Raw genomic sequence first — 12,538 nt, forward strand, 5'->3', positions numbered from 1 at the left:
TCTTTTTAAAAACTTCATTGTTATAGTCATATTTTAACCTTCATTGTATCTAACTTTATTTTTTGTATACACATAGGATTTATTTTTCTAAAAAATTTGGGGGAATAACTTCTAATAGATCAAAATACACTCTAAATCTAGCCCCGGGCTTTTTCTAGTCTCCAGCCTGAGCAAATTCCCTCCACTTTCGTTTCCTTTATTCTCCCAACCAACTTACCTTATCAACTCCTTTTTTAGAAATTAAATTTTTTTTTCATCTTTATAGTCATATTCCATCTCTTCATTGTGTTTACCCTTATATATGTTTTTCATTCTTTAAAATTTTGTGAGGCAGTTTCTTTTAAGAGACCAAAATAATCCAAAAATTAAGTGGGTGACCCTGTTCTAGTCACCAGTCTAATATATATATATATTTTTCCTTTTTAAATTTTTTCTTTAATTGCTTTCTTATTTTAATTCTTTTTTTCTGAACTTCCCTTTACCCCCTTTCTCCCCCCCACAATTTGGGGTGTCTTCTGATTTGATTAAAGCACATTTTCCTGAGGTCTTTGCCACCCTTTTACTATTTTATTTGCTCCTTCATATATTCTTATCTGGAAAAAATGACAAAGCAGGAAAACACACCACAAAAAAAAAAAAAAAAAAACAAGAGGCAGTACTGAAGGCTAGGGACCTAATCAATACAGGCATTGGTAATATGTCAGATCTAGAGTTCAGAATGATGATTCTCAAGGTGCTAGCCGGGCTCGAAAAAGGCATGGAAGATATAAGAGAAACCTGTCTGGAGAAATAAAAGCCCTCTCTGGAGAAATAAAACAACTGAAATCTAACCAAGTTAAAATAAAAAAAGCTATTAATGAGGTGCAATAAAAATGGAGGCTCTTACTGCTAGGATAAATAAGGCAGAAGAAAGAATTAGTTATATAGAAGACCAAATGACAGAGAATAAAGAAGCTGAGCAAAAGAGAGACAAACAATTATTGGACCACGAGGGGAGAATCTGAGAGATAAGTGACACCATAAGATGAAACAACATTAGCATAATTGGGATTCCAGAAGAAGAAGAAAGAGAGAGGGGAGCAGAAGGTACAATGGAGACAATTACTGTAGAGAATTTCCCTAATATGGCAAAGGGAACAAGCATCCAAATCCAGGAGGCACAGAAAACCCCCCTCAAAATCAATAAGAATAGGTCCACACCCCATCATCTAACAGTAAAATTTACAAGTCTTAGCGACAAAGAGAAAATCCTGAAAGCAGCCTGGGACAAGAAGTCTGTAACATACAATGGTAAAAATATTAGATTGGCAGCGGACGTATCCACAGAGACCTGGCAGGTCAGAAAGAACTGGCATGATATATCCAGAGCACTAAATGAGAAAAACATGCAGCCAAGAATACTATATCCAGCTAGGCTATTATTGAAAATAGAAGGAGAGATTAAAAAGTTTCCAGGACAAATAAAAACTGAAAGAATTTGCAAACACCAAACCAGCTCTACAGGAAATATTGAAATATTGAAAGGGGTCCTCTAAGCAAAGAGAGACCCTAAAAGTAGTAGATCAGAAAGGAACAGAGACAATATACAGTAACAATCACCTTACAGGCAATACAAGGGCACTAAGTTCTTACCTCTCAACAGTTACCCTGAATGTTAATGGGCTAAATGCCCCAATCAAAAGACACAGGGTATCAGAATGGATAAAAAAACAAAACCCATCAATATGCTGCCTAAAAGAAATTCATTTTAAACCCAAAGCCACCTCCAGATTTAAAATGAGGGGGTGGAAAATAATTTACTTTGCTAATGGACATCAAAAGTAAGCTGAGATAGCAATCCTTATATCAGATCAATTAGATTTTAAACCAAAGACTATAATAAGAGATAAGGAAAGACACTATAGCATACTCAAAGAGTCTGTCTAACAATTTTAAATATCTATGCTCCTAACATGGGAGCAGCCAACTATATAAACCAATTAATAACAAAATCAAAGAAACACATCAACAATAATACAATAATAGTAGGGGACTTTAACACTCCCCTCACTGAAATGGACAGATCATCCAAACAAAAGATCAACAAGGAAATAAAGGCCTTAAATGACACACTGGACCAGATGGACATCACAGACATATTCAGAACATTTCATCCCAAAGTGACAGAATACACATTCTTCTGAGTGCACATGGAACATTCTCCAGAATAGACCACATCCTGGGTCATAAATCAGGTCTCAACCAGTATCAAAAGACTGGGATCATTCCCTGTGTATTTTCAGACCACAATGCTCTGAAGCCAGAACTTAATCACAAGAGGAAATTTGGAAAGAACCCAAATACATGGAGACTAAATAGCATTCTTCTAAAGAATGAATGGGTAAACCAGAAAATTAAAGAAGAATTGAAAAAAAGTCATGGAAACAAATGGTAATGAAAACACAATGGTTCAAAATCTGTGGGACACAGCATGGCAGTCCTGAGAGGAAAATATACAGCAATACAAGCCTTTCTCAAGAAACAAGAAAGGTCTCAAATACAGAACCTAACCCTACACCTAAAGGAGCTGGAGAAAGAAAAACAGAAAAAGCCTAAACTCAGCAGGAGAAGTGAAATAATAAAGATCAGAACAGAAATCAATGAAATAGAAACCCCCCCAAAAACACAACAAAAACAAAACAAAACCATAGAAATCAATGAAACTAGGAGCTGGTTCTTTGAAAGAATTAATAAGATTGATAAACCCCTGGCCGGACTTATCAAAAAGAAAAGAGAAAGGACCCAGATAAATAAAATCATGAATGAAAGAGGAGAGATCACAACCAACACCAAAGAAATACAAACAATTATAAGAACATATTATGAGTAACTCTATGCCAAAAAATCTGACAATCTGGAAGAAATGGATGCATTCCTAGAGACATATAAACTACCACAACTGAACCATGAAGACATAGAAAACCTGAACAGATCCATAACCATTAAGGAGATTGAAACAGTCATCAAAAATCTCCAAACAAACGAAAGCCCAGGGCCAGATGGCTTCCCAGGGGAATTCTACCAAACATATAAAGAAAAATTAATTCCTATTCTCCTGAAACTGTTCCAAAAAATAGAAATGGAAGGAAAACTTCCAAACCCATTTTGTGAGGCCAGCATCACCTTGATCCCATGTGGGAAGCCGCAATAAGGCTTGAGACAAGGACCAAACCAGGCCCTGACCTGTGCCTTCTTTAAAGTCCGAATAACCTAAAAAAAAGGTTTAGGACAGGAAAAGTTCAGTAGCACCGAGAAAGGGTCTGTGCTATGTGTTGTGCGCTCGCCTACGTGACTTCCCACATGCTTGCTAAACAAATGAGAACAATTTCGTTGGGGTCAAAAGTTCGTTGCTGGTCCTTGCTGCCCCAGAACTACTCATAAATTACTTTCAGGTTTGCTGTATCAATACAGAACAATTTTACTAGCATCAGCCGTTTGGTGTGATGAGGTCTACTTATTATGGGAACTCAGGGTTGTTTAACTAGGTACAGATGTACTGCTTCTCCTATCACTATATATATGGCCTTCGTGCTTTGAATAAACTTGGCACTGTTGGACATCCTCCTCAGTGCTCCTCCTGCTCCCATCTCTTTGTCTCTTAAGTTCTTTTCACCATCCTCTTACCCTCATGTTCCTGGTCGATTTGTCGTGCCGGTTGCGACAAGTGGTGCCCAAACAGGGACCTGAGCACATTTCAAGGGAGCACGCATATACAGGCAAGTAGTTGCCAGCAATCAGGTAAGAGAAGCCCAGGTTGACGGGCGACAGCAGGAGTAAAATAATATGGGGCAATTGCAGTCTATGGAACAGGATCCTTTTGTTATGGCATTGCAGGCCCTTTTAAAGCAGAAAGGGTCTAAGCACTCAAAGAAGGCCTTACAGCAGAACAGGATCCTTTTGTTATGGCATTGCAGGCCCTTTTAAAGCAGAAGGGGTCTAAGCACTAAAGAAGGCCTTACAGCAATTTTCTGGTGTGGTGTCTGATCTTTGTCCTTGGTTCCCTAAAGGAGGAACAGTAAATTTACAAATTTGGCAGAAAGGGCAAGAGATGAAAAATCAGTTGAGAATTAGAGGACCATGTGCTTGCCCTGAAGGAACCATGAAAGTTTGGGAAGATATTCGAGAGGCTTTAGATCTGCAACATTCTATAGAATTAACCTCTATAGCTTCTCATGATTCTCTTTGTAATTTGGCCATAGATGAATTGGAGAATGAGTATGAACATCTCGGTGCAGGTATTTCTCCTGAGTTAGTTGCTGGCCTCACCGATTCTCATTCCGATTCTTTTGATACTCCTGGAGATGGAGTGCCTCTGAACTACGATAAAGAAGTATTCCTTGCCTCTGCCCCTGTAGGCCCAAGCCATTCTGTTTGTCAGCCAGAGTATCCCCACTTTGGAAAAAGTTTCGAGTCTTGGGGCGCCTGGGTGGCTCAGTGGGTTAAGCCGCTGCCTTCGGCTTGGGTCATGATCTCAGGGTCCTGGGATCGAGTCCCACATCGGGCTCTCTGCTCAGCGGAGAGCCTGCTTCCCTCTCTCTCTCTCTGTCTGCCTCTCCATCTACTTGTGATTTCTCTCTGTCAAATAAATGGGTGGAAATCTTAAAAAAAAAAAAAAAAGTTTCGAGTCTATTGGGGTTCAAACAGCCTTGATGACACATAGACGAACTCAGACTGAAACCCTTAAGATTTCTACACCTAAGGACTCGAGTGTAGGGTTTCCAGTAATGCAGCATCCTCAATCTGGCAAACCCTACAGAGATGGGGAGCCTATGCCTAAAAGTATGTTTCCCGTGAGTCCAAGACAACTTCCTGAAGGAGCTGAACTGCTAAAAACTACACCGCTACAGCGGACACTTTATCAAGCCCAACAAGCAGGAGAGGATACTTCTGCATTTTCCGCTTACCCTGTGACACAACTGCCTGATGGCCAAAGGGCTTATAATACTGTAAATTTTAAAATACTAAAAGAAATTAAGGCGGCCACTTCACAATATGGGCCTACTGCTCCATATACCTTGTCCCTACTGGATAGTGTAGGTTTAAAAGCCTTGTGCCCTGGAGACTGGAAAGTCATAGCACAGGCATGTTTGTCAGGGGGAAATTATCTTTTATGGAACACAGTTCTTTGAAAGGGCCCCTGGAATGGATCCATTTAGCACTACATCAACTGCATATTATTACGGGACAAATAGAATTGTTAACACAACTGATCACTAGGGGTCGCCAGCGAATTGTTCATATCACAGGTAAAGAACCTGATTTTTTTAATTTTACCAATGTTAACTGTTGATCATGTGCAGACATTATTCAAATTTAACCTTGATTGGCAGATAGCTCTTTCTAATTACCCAGGACAACTTCGATATCATTTACTAGCAGATAAGTTATTACATTTCTTTTCTACCATTTCTTTTTTTTTTTTTTTCTACCATTTCTATTGTAATAAATGATCCTATTCAGGAAGTCCCCTCGCTTCTGCTATTAATGTTTTTGTAGATGCTGATAAAAGGACATATTGGCATTTATAAATCTTCTCATTCGGGTCATGAGTCTTTTTGAGCATTTTATGCCACTAAGTCTGTACAGAGAGCTGATTTAAAAGCAGTACATTTAGCCCTGGAGAAATTTTCTGAACGATGTAACTTATACAGTGATAGCCATTACGTAGCACATGCCGTTCCATTGTTACCAACTGCTTATATTCTTACTAATGATGAACTTTTTCATCTCTTTACAAGTATTCAATGTTTGCTGCAAAAAAGAGTTAATCCTATTTATATCACTCCTATTCGGTCACATACTAACTTCCCTGGACCTTTAACTGAGGGCAATGCTATTGCAGATGCATTAACTCACATACAATTGGTGTTAACCACTAAGTTTGAGCAAGCCGCTCAAAGTCACACTTGATTTCATCAAAATGCAGCTGCTCTGTGTAAACAATTTTGATTAACCAGAGAAGAAGCTCGACAAATAGTTAAGAGCTGCTCCACTTGCCCTATTCATCATCCCCAACCAACTTATGCTGTGAATCCTCAAGGCTTAATGCTTGTGGCAAGCATTAACTATTTTTCCCCATTTTGGAAGACTTAAGTATCTCCATATTTCTATTGATACCTTTTCTGGATTTTTACATGCTACAGCACACTCTGGGGAATCCTTTACTGACTTTCAAAATCATTTGCTTTCAGCATTTGCTACTCTGGGCACCCCAAAAGTAATAAAGATGGATAATGGGACTGCCTATACATCTCAAGCTTTTCAAACCTTTTGGGCCATTTTCGACATAGCACATTCTATAGGTATCCCATATAATTCTCAGGGTCAAGCCATTGTTGAACATGCAAATAGCACTCTTAAATCTTACCTTAAAAAATTAAAAGAGGGGGGACCTATGACAGGGAAAGTGAAATATTCCCCACATATCCATTTAACTTTAACCCTGTATGTTTTAAATTTTTAAAATGTGGATGATATTGGTCAGATAGCGGCTGAGCGCTTTTGGCATCCTGATTTTTCTCCACTTCCATTCGCCCAGTGGAAAGATCCTTTGACCAGAGTATGGAAAGGTCCAGACTCAGTGCTCAATAAGGGGCGAGGGTTTGTTTGTATTTTTCCACAGGATGAAGACACCCCATGCTGGATGCCAGAGAGATGGTGCCGAATCCTCACGTCTCCAACAGAGGATGGCTTGCCTCACGTTGAACGGCCAGAACGGAAGGAGAAGAAGACGTCTCCCCCCTTACAGCCGGAGGGATGTTTCGTGCAGAACTCTGGAAACTGGTTGCTGCCCTGGGACCAATCAGAGTGCAAATAGCCAGAAATGGTTATACTGCCACAAAAGACTTCAATCTGACTTTGCAGGCCTGTGTTCCTAGACCTTTTTTACTGGTAGTGGGCTTGGGATCAATAGTTCTCACCTCTTTCCAAGGGGGACATCTATTGTATAATACTCATTGTGACCATTGTCACAATGAATATTATATGACAACAATAACAATGAATATTAATGACGACAAATTGTCTACCTGTGTCCCTTCCTTCGTCAGGCACAGATCCCATTATAGTGTTTGTAACTGTGCAACCTCCATATGTTATTACCTGTGGAAGTGGAAGTACCTTGGTATGCTAATTATAGTTATCAGTTTGCCTTTGAATTGCAGTTGCAGCTCAAATGAGTCAAACGTTTTCTGGGTCTATTGATAGCAGGAATAGCAGCACTAGTAACACTCATTCTGGTTGTTTACTAGACTCCTTGTTATATTACCTGCTTTTGTTTTAATATGGTGCATTTTACAGATTTGTACTAGGACAGCAATGACTGCATGCTCAGGCTCAAACTCATATACTTGACTTATTTAAAAAACGAAGGGGGAGATGTGGGATGCCACAATTAGGCTTGAGACAAGGACCAAACAGGCCCTGACTTGTGCCTCCTTTAAAGTCCGAATAACCTAAAAAAAGGTTTAGGACGGGAAAAGTTGAGTAGCACTGAGAAAGGGTCTGTGCTATGTGTTGTGCGCTTGCCTACATGACTTCCCACATGCTTGCTAAACAAATGAAAACAATTCGGTTGGGGTCAAAAGTTTATTGCTGGTCCTTGCTATCCTAGTACTGCTCATAAATTACTTTCAGGTTTGCTGTATCAATACAGAACAATTGTACTAGCATCAGCCGTTTGGCGTCACGAGGTCTGCTTCTAGTTAAATGTGAAACTTAGGGGAACTCAGGGTTGTTTAACTAGGCACAAGTGTATTGCTTCTCTTGTCACTATATATATGGCCTTCGTGCTTTGAATAAACTTGGCACTGTTGGACATCCTCCTCAGTGCTCCTCCCGCCCCCATCTTTGTCTCAAGTTCTTTTCACCATCCTCTTACCCTCACGTTCCTGGTCGATTTGTTGCACCGGCCGCGACAATCCCAAAACCAGAGAAGGATGCCATCAAAAAAGAATTACAGACCAATATCCTTGATGAACACAGATTTGAAAATTCTCACCAAAATACTAGCCAATAGGATCCAACAGTACATTGAAAGGATTATTCACCTAGACCAAGTAGGATTTATTCTAGGGCTGCAAGGTTGGATCAACATCTGCAAATCAATCAATGTGATACAATACATAAATAAAAGAAAGAACAAGAACCATATGATACTCTCAATAGATGCTGAAAAGCATTTGACAAAGTACAGTATTCTTTCCTGATCAAAACTCTGCAAAGTGTGGGGATAGAAGGTACATACCTCAGTATCATCAAAGCCATCTATGAAAAACCCACTGCAAATATCATTCTTAATGGAGAAAAACTGAGCATTTCCGCTAAGGTCAGGAACATGGCAGGGATGTCCATTATCACCACTGTTATTTAACATAGTACTAGAAGTCCTAGCCTCAGGCATCAGACAACAAAAAGAAATTAAAGGCATCCAAATGGGCAAAGAAGTCAAACTCTCACTCTTTGCAGATGGTATGATACTTTATGTGGAAAGCCCAAAAGACTCCACTCCAAATCTGCTAGAACTTGTACAGGAATTCAGTAAAGTGTCAGGATATAAAATCAATGCACACAAATCAGTTGCATTTCTTTACACCAACAACAAGACAGAAGAAAGAGAAATTAAGGAGTCAATCCCATTTACAATTGTACCTCAAACCATAAGACACCTAGGAATAAATCTAACCAAAGAGGCAAAGAATCTGTACTCAGAAAATTATAAGTAATCATGAAAGAAATTGAGGAAGACACAAAGAAATGTAAAAATGTTCCATGCTCCTGGATTGGAAGCAAAAGTATTGTGAAAATGTCCATGCTACCTAAATCAATCTAATTTTATGCATTTAATGCAATTCCTATCAAAATCCCATCCATTTTTTTTCAAAGAAATGGAACAAAGAATCCTAAAATTTGTATGGAACCAGAAAAGACCTTGAATAGCCAGAGAAATATTGAAAAAGAAAGCCAAAGTTGGTGGCATCACAATTCTGGACTTCAAGCTCTATTACAAAGCTGTCATCATCAAGACAGTATGGTACTGGCACAAAAACAGACACATAGATCAATGGAAGAGAATAGAGAGCCCAGAAATAGATCCTCAATTCTATGGTTAACTAATCTTTGACAAAGCAGGAAAGAATATCCAATGGAATAAAGACAGTCTCTTCAACAAATGGTGTTGGGAAAATTAGACAGCCACATGCAGAAAATGAAACTGGACCATTTCCTTACACCACACACGAAAATAGACTCGAAATGGATGAAGGACCTCAATGTGAGAAAGGAATCCATCAAAATCCTTGAGGAGAACACAGGCAGCAACCTCCTCGACCTCAGCTGCAGCAACTTCTTCCTAGGAATATCGCCAAAGGCAAGGGAAGCAAGGGCAAAAATGAACTGTTGGTACTTCATCAAGATCAAAAGCTTTTGCACAGCAAAGGAAACAGTTAACAAAACCAAAACTGACAGAATGGGAGAAGATATGTGCAAACAAGGTATCAGATAAAAGGCTAGTATACAAAATTTATAAAGAACTTATCAAACTCAACACCTAAAGAACAAATAATCCAATCAAGAAATGGGCAGAGGGCATGAATAGACATTTTCTGCAAAGAAGACATCCAGATGGACAAAAGACACATGAAAAAGTGCTCCGTATCACTCGGCATCAGGGAAATACAACTCAAAACCACAATGAGATACCACTTCACACCAGTCAGAATGGCTGAAATTAACAAGTCAGAAAATGACAGACATTGGTGAGGATGCAGAGAAAGGGAACCCTCCTATACTGTTGTTGGAAATGCAAGCTGGTGCAACCACTCTGGAAAACAGCACGGAGGTTCCTCAAAAAGTTGAAAATAGAACTACCTTATGACCCAGCAATTGCACGTATTTACCCTAAAGATACAAATGCAGTGATCCGATGGGGCATGTGCACCCGAATTCCCATAGTCAAACTATGGAAAGAATCTAGATGTCCATCAACAGACGAATGGATAAAGAAGATGTGGTGTATATATAGAATGGAATACTATGCAGCCATCAAAAGAAATAAAATCCTGCCATTTGCGACAACATGGATGGAACCTAGAGGGTATTATGCTTATCAAAATAAGTCAATCGGAGAAAGACAACTATCATATGATCTCCCTGATATGAGGAAGTCGAGAGGCAAGGTGGGGGGTTTGGGGGGTAGGAAAAGAGTAGATGAAACAAGATGGGATTGGGGGGGAGCAAACCATAAGAGACTCTTAATGTCACAAAACAAACAGGGGGGCCCGGTGTAGGGGGGTACGGAGAGGGTGGTGGGGCTATGACATTGGGGAGGGTATGTGCTATGGTGGGTGCTGTGAAGTGTGCAAACCTGGTGATTTACAGATCTGTACCCCTGGGGTTAATAATATATGTTTTTAAAAAATTAAAAAATAAAAAAAATTTAAAAAATGTTCATATTCCTCAAAGTCACCTACAGATTCAATATACTTACCAAAATACCAATGGCATTTTTTATAGAAATAGAAAACCCACCCTAAGATTCATATGGAACTAGAAAGGATCCTGAATAGTCAAAACAATCTTGAGAAAGAACAAATTTAGAGGCCTCACATTTCCCGATTTCAAAATATATTACAAAGCTACAGTAATTAAAACATTATAGTATGGGCATAAGGACAGACATACAGACAAACTTAACAGAGAAGAGAACCCCAAAATAATCCTATGTGTATACAGTAAACTGATTTCCAACAGAGTGCCAACAGTATACAAGGGGGAAAAGATAATTCCTTTAACAAATGATACTAGGAAAATGGGTACCTGCATATGAAAGAATGACATTTCATCCTTATACCCTAAACAAAAGTTAACTCAGAATAAATTAAAGGCTCAAATGTAGACCTGACACTATAAAACTAGAAGAAAACAGCTGAGAAGTTTGTTGGCATTGACACTGGCAATGATTTCTTGAATATGATTCCAAAAGCACAGGCAGTAGAAGCAAAAATAAACAAGTGTGACTACACAAAAATAAAAATCTTCTGTACAGCAAAGGAAACAAGGGATTGAAAAGGCTACCTATAGAATGGGAGAAAGTATCTGAAAACCATATATACGATAAGGGGTTAACATCAAAATATGTAAGAAAGTCTTAAAACTCAATAGCAAAAAAACAAAACAAAAGAAAAACAACAAATCATCTGAATAAATTATGGGCGAAGGACTTGGAGAGACATTTCTACAAAGACAGCATTCATATGGCCAACTGGTATGTGAAAAGATGCTTGACATCACAAATCATCAGGAAAATGTAAATCAAAACTACAATGAGATATCGCCTCAGACCTATTAGGAAGACCATTATTAAAAACAAAACAAAACAAAAAAACAGATGATAAGAAATGCTAACATGCATGTGGAGAAATTAGAACTCCTGTGCATTGTTGGTGGGAACTGAAAATAATTCAGCCACTATGGAAAATAGTACAGATGTTCTTTACAAAATAAATAGAACTACGATATGATGCAGTGATCCCACTTCTGTGTTACCTTTGTCAATGGTAACTGAATCAGGATATCAAAAAAAGATTTGCACTCCCTGTTTACTTCAGCATTATTTACAATGACCAAGAGGTGGAAACAACATAAAGATCTATGCATGAATGAATGAAGAAAGAAAATGAAGTAAAAAATGGACTATTATTTAGCCATTAAAAAAAGAAGGGAATTCTGTCATAGACTACAAAATGGATGAACCTTCATCATATTATGTTAAATGAAATCAGCCAGTCACTGAAAGACAAATATACTATGCGTTTCCACTTACATGAAATAGCCAAACTCAGAAAAAGAAGGTAGAATAGTGGTTGCCAGGGGTTGGGGAGAGGGGTAGTGGGAGAATTGCTGTTTACTTGGTATCTGTCATGCAAGATGGAAAATTTCTAGAGATCTATTGTACAACACTGTGCTGACAGTTAATACTATCTACTGTGCACTTAAAAATTGAGGGTTATGTGTTTTTTATCACCATTAAAAAAATGACTTTTCGGGGCACCCAGGTGGCTCAGTGGGTTAAAGCCTCTGCCTTTGGCTCAGGTCATGATCCCAGAGTCCTGGGATGGAGCCCCACATTGGGCTCTCTGCTCAGCAGGGAGCCTGCTTCCTCCTCTCTCTCTGTCTGCCTCTCTGCCTGCTTGTGATCTCTGTCTGTCAAATAAATAAATAACATCTTTTAAAAAAAATGACTTTTCCTATCAGTCATCATTGAGGGCAGTGTTGTTATTGCCTTGCTGTCTGTTTGCCTGAATTCCAAGCAGCCCTTCACAGTTAGAGCTGGAATCCTGTTTGGCCCTGGGAAGGGGTGGACCTCATTCCAGTCAACACACAAATTTCTCATGTTTACACACACAGAGCTAGGGAAGTAGAAGCTCCAGGGATTACTTTTCAAAGGCAGAACATACAAACTTGATCCTAAACAGATTGCCAGATTCTGGGATTTAGAAGA

The 12,538-nt window shown here is 39.0% G+C and overlaps 1 protein-coding gene across 10 annotated transcripts in view; it reads right to left on the reverse strand.

Moving 5' to 3' along the window:
- Positions 1-12,538, reverse strand: part of PSD3 (pleckstrin and Sec7 domain containing 3) — a 769,411-nt gene that overhangs the window by 87,266 nt on the left and 669,607 nt on the right. The gene's annotated exons all lie outside the window — the stretch shown is intronic.

The sequence above is a fragment of the Mustela lutreola genome, chromosome 18 (assembly GCF_030435805.1).
Source record: "Mustela lutreola isolate mMusLut2 chromosome 18, mMusLut2.pri, whole genome shotgun sequence".
In the NCBI taxonomy this organism is placed as follows: Eukaryota; Metazoa; Chordata; class Mammalia; order Carnivora; family Mustelidae; genus Mustela; species Mustela lutreola.